At 40.1% G+C, this 8,266-nt stretch overlaps 1 pseudogene; it reads left to right on the top strand.

Annotated features, from left to right (window-relative positions):
* The first annotated feature begins 210 nt into the window (after positions 1–210).
* LOC129689285 (small integral membrane protein 8-like) lies at positions 211–566 on the top strand (annotated as a pseudogene).
* Positions 567–8,266: the final 7,700 nt, after the last annotated feature.

The raw sequence follows: 8,266 nt of genomic DNA, 5'->3' as shown, positions 1-8,266 counted from the left end.
TATTGAATTCTTTACTTTATTATTATGTGTCTTTTTGTTTCTGTACTTATCTACAGCCGAGCACAGTGAGTGCTGTGAGGGAGGATGGTACCGAACAAGAATGCGAAAGGAGGGAACTGGCTTGGGGGTGGACACACAGAGAAGGCTTTTAGAAAATGAGATTTAAGCAGAGTCAAAGCAGGTTTGTTGTAACTAAAGTAGTGGGGTTGGATGAAAATTAATCCAGCGAAGATATATTACACAGGTATTGGGAGGAGGGAGCGCACGGAAGGAGGGAGCGCACCAGAGGAGGGGGGGGCTCCAACAGTTAAAACAGAACCATCATCAAAAGAGAGAAACTTTGAAAGGCCAGGCCTCCGAGGGACATGCACAACAACGTTATTCTGAGCTGTGAATCCAGAGCTCTTCATTAAACCTAACAAACCTATAAAGGCCTTCGGACTGCCCATTCCCTCTGTGTGGCTTATATTGGTTACCTGCAGGCAACACAAGAGAAGGACCTCTATGAAGCTCTGGACAGTGAAGGACATGGGTACATGAGGAATAAAACATCCAAATGGGATTAACGTGCAGGCTCCTTCAGATGGAGTGCTGTTACAACTCTGAAGTCTTTCAATGAACGACTTCATTAGTGTGTGGGACTGTTTCTTGTCCCATAATCTGTTAACAAGAGAGGGTATGCAATTTGAAAGTAACCCACTGTGGTAAATTTAGTCCCGTTAAGAGCCGCAGCTGTGATCTCAGTACTTCCCCAGAAAATAATTTCTCAATATGTCTTGTATGAAGATACCATGAGAATGGAAGTCCTTTTGTTAAGTATTAAATTCTGTATAATAAAAGAACCCAGTATTGTTTAAAAAAAATGCACAAAATAAAATAGTTTTTTTTTTTTTTTTTTTTTTTTTTTAAGGTTGGGATTGTACATGTAAGTGGAGAGAATGAGGAAACATTTGGCTTAGACAGCAGGGTGGGTGCCGCTGGCATTCCTCCAAAGTAGTACTCTAGGAAAATTAGGGCTGGGGATGTACTGACACGGCGAAGGGCTTAGCCTGCACGAGGCCTTGGGTTGACTTCCCAACAATTTAAAAAAAAATTGAAAAAAAAGGGAGGGTTTTAATTTCAGAGTATTTAGGCCATGTTGGGTAAAAGTCCCCAATAAGTAACTGGATGTAGGAGTTCTGAGTAAAAGTGAGGGTTTTGGACTGAGGGTATGGGTTTTGAGTCACATGATTAAAAGAAATGACTTGTAAAAACTGATTAGAATGGGAACAGAAGAAACCCATTGAGAATCTTGAATATTCACAGTTAGGGTATAAACAGAGAAAAGAGGACTCATGGAGAATAATAACAGGAGGCTGATGAAGAAAGGAAACCTAGTTATTATGGTCTATGGAAGAGAGGAGAGGAAACTAGTCAGATGTATGGGAGCTCAAGAAAGGTGGGTTTAGCAGCTAAGGCCTGATGTGATGAGGTAGACCTCGTGCCACTCTAAAGTACTTAAAAAAAGATTATAGGGAAGAGGAGAATAAAATAGTGGCAGGTGTAAATCCCAAAGCTTCTCTAATGATGACTGAATAAGCCACTGATTTATAAAGTATAGTAGAATATCATTAAGAAACATTTTTTAAATGCTCCCCCCCCTTTTTTTAAGACCAGCAGTGTTTGATTTTACCTTATGTCTCTGGTTCTTAGTTACCGAAGCAGTGTCAGGTATGGGTTCCTTCTCGTGGAGTGGGCCTTAAGTCTAATCTAATGTTGCTTAGGTACCCCCACAAGTCCTGTGCCACCACCATTGTCCTGACATTACCGAGAGCAACCGTTTTTCTTAGCAACAGCCAGGGTTGTTTGGAGATTTTCATGTGACCCTCTTGGCTAACAACTCAATTGAGTGAAACCCACTCCTGCTACTGGAAGCCTTATTTGGTGACAAAAGAGGGCCAGTTGAGACTCTGTATTTCCCATTATTAAGAGACCTCATTAGGTTCATCTTTACAGATTCTAGAAAGTTTCCACTGCATTAGATTTCTGTGTCTTCTTTCAAATGCTTCTCAGTTCCAGCTGTCTCTTCCCACATTCTCCCTCTAGATCTTATCTTCCCTTCCCTTCCCCACCCCCACTCAAGCCAATAATCTATTCTATTTCTCCCTCTATGTGTCTTCCCTAGACCCTTCCACTATACCTAACATCTCTGGATCTATGGATTGTAGCTTAGTTACCATTTACTTAATGACTAATATCTACATGTAAGCAAATACATAAACATATTTATCTTTTTGGGTTTGTCTATCTGATTTTTTTCTCAAAGAACTACCTCTTTGTTTCCTTGATTCTTTGTATTGATCTCCTTGTGTTATAAATAAAATTAGGGTGTTGAGCTAAATATTGTTATTTATTATTTGCCCTATGATTACCATGGTGGTACTTTTTAATCCGCTATTGCAGATTATAAGACACAGACACCTGATAGATTTGTAATTGCCTTATTAACCTTGGGCCGGGCAGATATTTCTACCTATGCTATCTCAATAACCTCACCATCCATCTCCCAACCCCCATCCAATGCCATCTGCCTTAACCATTTTTATCTGGGCTACTTTCCACCCATAATCTTTATATATATACATATATATATATATATATACATACATACATTTATTGAATGTGTATGATATATCACTCATTCTAATTTCTTTTTTAAAATTTTTTAATATTAGTTACAATTTATTAACTCTGTATCCCAGCTGTATCCTGCTCCCTCATTCCCTCCAGACCCTACCCTCCCTCCCTCATCTCCTCCCTGCTCCTTTCCAAGTCCACTGCTAGGGGAGGACCTCCTCCGATTCATCTGACCCTAGTTTATCAGGTATATTCAGGACTGGCTGCAAAGCCATCCATAATCTTAAAAATACTTGCTCATATATGGTATTTTTCCCATCCATGCTATTCTTGGAGTCCTTTCTCCTGGCCCAAATGGTTTCTTTTCCATACTACCCATCATGGCATCCTCATTCCTCCTCTCTTCCTGTCCATCTATCTTTCCCATGATTCTCCTGTCCTCTAAAGCTTGGGAACCTTAGCCATGCCTAGCCCATTCTGCCCTGCCCAGGTATAGGCCTTTAATCAACTAATCAGGTAAAATGTCTTAGGCAGGTTTACACAACAAGGATAGGCTTATACAGGCAGTAACCAGATCTTGAGGGCCAGTAATTAACATCCGACCAATCTCCAACATCCTTGCTTCTATGTTAATTGATTTTAGCCCTCAGTTTGATTATTTCTTGCCTTTTACTCTTCTTGAGTGTGCTTTATTTCTTTTTGTTATAGAGATTTTAGGTTTGATGTTAAGTTGCTAGTATGAGATCTCTTTAGTTTTTTTTTTTCCCCTAATGTAGGTGTTTAGTGCAATGAACTTGCCCCTTAGAACCACTTTCACTGTGTCCTTTAAGTTTGGATATACTATCTCTTCATTTTCAATCAATTCTAGAAAGTTTTTAATTTCTTTATTATTTCTGTCTTTATCCACTTTTTTTTTTTTTTTTTTTTTTGTTCAGTAGAAAGTTGTCCAGTTTCCATGAGTTTGTAAGCTTTCTATTGTTCCTCTTGTTGATATCCAGCTTTAATTGGTAGTGGTCTGATAGGATTCAGGGAGTTATTTCAATTTTCTTGTATCTGTTGAGACTTGCTTTGTATCTAAGGATATGGTGAATTTTGGAGAAAGTTCCAGGAGGTGCAGAGAAGAAGGTCTATTCTTTTGTGTTTGGGTGAAATATTTTGCAAATATCTGTTAGGTCCGTATGGTCTATAATGTCTGTTAGGTCCGGTGTTTCCCTGTTTAGTTTTTGTCTGGATGTTTTGTCCACTGGTGAGAGTGAGGGATTGGAGGCTCCCACTCGCAATGTGTGAGGGTCAGTATGTGACGTAAGCTGCACCTGTGCTTCTTTTACAAACTTAGGTGTCTTTGCGTTTAGTGTATAGATATAGTTAAGAATTAAAGTGCTATCCTGGTGGATGTGTCCTTTGATGAGTATGTTGTGTCCTTCCATATCTCTTCTGATTACGGACACTAGACCCAGATTGATGGAAGTTTATTGAAATGCTGAACAAAAACTGACCAGTCAAGACCATAATTTGGGCTTGGAAACCAGACTATGATGCTGCTCTGTTTCTAAGGCAGGTTTTTTTTTTTTTTTTTTTTTATAAGTAAGAAAAACCATAACCAGGTAACAACCAGGTAACCAGGTATAGGAAGTGGTAGGGAATGGCATTACATCATTTAGACTAGATAAAAGTGTATTGTGTTGTATCTAGGTAGCTAGACAAAGCACTTTAAGCTTGGCTGGGATTTGGGGTAGGAGAGCTCTTGGGGGCTTTCCCTCTTTCTGGGAGTAAGGAACATAGCAGGATGTAGTGATTTTACCTCTAACAGAACATACATTTATTTTTAATTTAAGCAGAACATGCATTTATCATCTTTTGTTTTATTCAAGCATTGAACTACTGAATTACATTCCATTCTCAGGCACGTAGAGTTTGGGAACTTGAACTTAATTTTACCTCATATTCAAGAGGGGACTGGAAGGTAAAATGGCTTCTGATATGCTAAGTTTCTGATATGTTAAAGATGACAGCAGTTGTTAACAGAAGAACCATGGTTATGTTATGCTAAGAACTAAAGTGAGCAGGTTACAACATTAAGATGACTATACCAGCATGCTTCTTAGGTCCATTTGCTTGGAAGATCTCTTTCCTGAGGTAATGCTTTTCCCTAGTGTTGAGGTGTGTTCCTTGTATGCAGCAGAAGGATGGATCCGGTTTTCACATCCATTCTGTTAGACTGTGTCTTCTTATTGGAGAACTGAGACCATTGATATTGAGAAATATTAAGACCAATGATTATTGATTCCTGTTACTTTGTTGTGATGGTGGTGTTATATGTGTGTGTTAGTGTATGTGTGCTTTCTCTCTTTTGATTTTACTGGTGTGAGATTATTGATTCCCCGTGGTTTCATGGGTGTAGTGAACCTCCTTAAGGACCTCTATCATCCTTATATATTTGGCTTTAAGGTCTTTTTCTTGTGCTTCAGTTATGTTAAAGTACTCAGGGCCTGCTGTGGTAGAAGAGCAGGGCTCTAGTGGAGACATACTGTCCTGGCTGTTATTGACTGTGTTCCTATGTTGGCATCTAGTCATCTGGATTTGGGATGGCTATACCTCTAGGTGCTAATTTTTGGATTTGTCTTTGTTGTCTAGGTGTTTTGTTCCTGGGTTTGTTTCCTCTCTGGATTTTCAGAGATTGTGTTTTTACTGTGTGTTGCCAGTTTTCCTTGCCTGCTCAGCTAGTATGTTCAAAGGAGGTGCCTGCTGCTTTTGGAAGCTGGGATGCTGGAATGCTTTGAAGGAAGAAAGGCTGGAGGAGAAGGTCTTTGTGATCTGTTGGGGATGGGGTTAGAGAGAAAACAGAGATCACAGCAGGTTTTCTGCTATAGACCTGGAGAGACTGGATTGGAAGAGAAAAAGGAAAGGCATGGACCTGCCTTCAGGCAATTTTTGATTTCTATTTTTGTCTGTATTTGATAGAAGGTCTCCCTATGTAGTTTTGGCTGGGTTAGAACTCATTATGTAGACCAGGTTAGTTTCAAACCTACAGTGAGCCTCCTGACTTTGAGTGGATGATCCATGAGTGCCACTACCTCTCAATGTTTTTATTTGTATCTCTAACTAAATACGTGTTATCATATGCTAGAAGCAGATGGGTTCAATTTTTATTATAGAATTATACAAACAGAAAGTGAAATATGAAAAGGATATTTCCATGTGTATAGCAATAAGTTGACATGAAATCTAACTTTACAATATTTAATTTGAGATATCCTGCCAAAACACAATTGATTGACAGGATAAATATTAAAACTACTAATGAGATGCCTTGTTCTATAAATTGAGGTGGAGGATTATGGAGCAAAGATCACTTTCGTTATTGCTCTGTAAAGGAAGGAGAAGCAGGCAAACAGATGAGGGTGTGGGCCCTGGGTGGGGATACCGAGGAAGGCTGTGTAACCACCCTCCCAGAGTTCACAGCCCAGGACAGAACTAACCACTCAGAGCAAGCAGGGGCAAGTGCCTGTGGAAAGGGATGAAGGAAAGAATGGTGAACTTTAAAGTGAGATTTCTAGCACTACCCTGCAATGCCTTTGCATTCCACAAGCAAGACCATGAACTTCATCCCTTTTCACTAAAGCTGTCAACATGAGCTACTGAGGAAGATTTTTACCATTTAAAAATCAGGGAAATAAAATTTCTTTTAAAATTTTTGTTTGTCAATCCTGTACAACAACAGATAATCTGGAGGTATCTCCATCCCCGATCTCAAGTTGTACTACAGAGTAATAGTGATAAAAACTGCATGGTATTGGCATAAAAACAGAAAGGAGGATCAATGGCACCGCATAGAAGACCCAGAAATAAACCCACACACCTATGAATACTAGATTTTTGACAAAGAAGCCAAAACCATTCAATGGAAAAAAGACAGCATCTTCAACAAATGGTGCTGGTCCAACTGGATGTCCACATGCAGAAAAATGAAAATAGATCCATATTTATCACCCTGAACAAAACTAAAGTCCAAGTGGATCAAAGACCTCAACATAAAACAAGATACTCTAAATCAGTTAGAAGAAAAAGTGGGGAACAGCCTAGAACTCATTGGCACAGGAGACAACTTCCTGAACAGAACACCAACAGCACAGGCTCTAAGAGCAACAATCAATAAATGGGACCTCATGAAACTGAAAAGCTTCTGTACAGCAAAGGACACTGTCATCAAAACAAAACGCCTGCCTACAGATTGGGAAAGAATCTTCACTAACCCTTTATCTGACAGAGGACTAATATCCGGTATATACAAAGAACTAAAGAAGCTGAAAAGCAGCAAACCAAGTAATCCAATTAAAAAATGGGGAACAGAGCTAAACAGAGAATTCTCGACAGAGGAATATCGAATGGCAGAGAAACACTTAAAGAAATGCTCATCCTCATTAGCCATCAGGGAAATGCAAATCAAAACGACCCTGAGATATCACCGTACACCCATCAGAATGGCCAAGATGAAAAATTCAAGGGATAACACATGCTGGAGAGGTTGTGGAGAAAGGGGAACCCTCCTCCACTGCTGGTGGGAATGTAAACTGATACAACCACTCTGGAAAGCAATCTGGCGCTTTCTAAGACAATTAGGAATAGTGCTTCCTCAAGACCCAGCTATACCACTGCTAGGTATATACCCAAAGTTTGCTCAAGTACACAAAAGGGATATTTGATCGACCATGTTTATAGCAGCTTTATTTGTAATAGCCAGAACCTGGAAACAACCCAGATGTCCATCAACGGAGGAATGGGTCCAGAAATTGTGGTATTTTTACACAATGGAATACTACTTAGCAATCAAAAAGGAGGAAATCATGAAATTTGCAGTTAAATGGTGGGATCTAGAAAAGATCATCCTGAGTGAAATATCCCAGTAGGAGAAAGACAAACACAGTATATACTCACTTATATAGACCTATAAGATGTGATAAACATAATGAAATCTGTACACCTAAAAAAGATAATCAAGAGAGCGGACATGGGGTAAGATGATCAATCCTCGTTTAGAAAGACAGATGGGATGGGATGTGCATTGAACGTATGACAGGAGTCTACTGAGCGCATTTGAGAGACTCTAACTAGCAGTGTTTTCAAAGCAAAGACTCATGACCAAACCTTTGGCAGAGTACAGGGAATCATAAGAAAGAAGGGGAGTTAGTCTGATGGGGAAAGGATAGGAGCTCCACAAGGACCAAATATATCTGGGCACAGGGTCTTTTCTGAGACTGACATGCAACCAAGGACCATGTATGAATGTAACCTAGAACCTCAGCTCAGATGTAGCCTGTGGTAGCTCAGTAACCAATTGGCTTCCCATAGTGAGGGGAACAAGGACTATTTCTAACAGGAACTCAATGACTGGCTCTTTGGCCTCCCCACCCCCCAAGGGAGGAGCAGTCCTGTTAGGCCACAGAGGAGAGCTTTGCAGCCAGTCCTGAAGATTCCTGATAAAACAGGATCAGATGAATGGGGAGGAGGTCCCCCCATCAGTGGACTTGGCAAGGGGCACGGTGGAGATGAGGGAGGGAGGGAGGGACTGGGAGGGAATGAGGGATCGGGACACGGCTGGGATACAGAGTTAATAAAATGTAACTGATAAGAAAAAAATAAAATTAAAAAA

This window comes from Psammomys obesus, unplaced genomic scaffold (genome assembly GCF_907164565.1).
Source record: "Psammomys obesus unplaced genomic scaffold, mPsaObe1.curated_primary_1811, whole genome shotgun sequence".
NCBI classification, from domain to species: Eukaryota; Metazoa; Chordata; class Mammalia; order Rodentia; family Muridae; genus Psammomys; species Psammomys obesus.
Note: the sequence above shows the minus strand (reverse complement) of the source record. Positions and strands in the feature narration are given on the sequence as shown.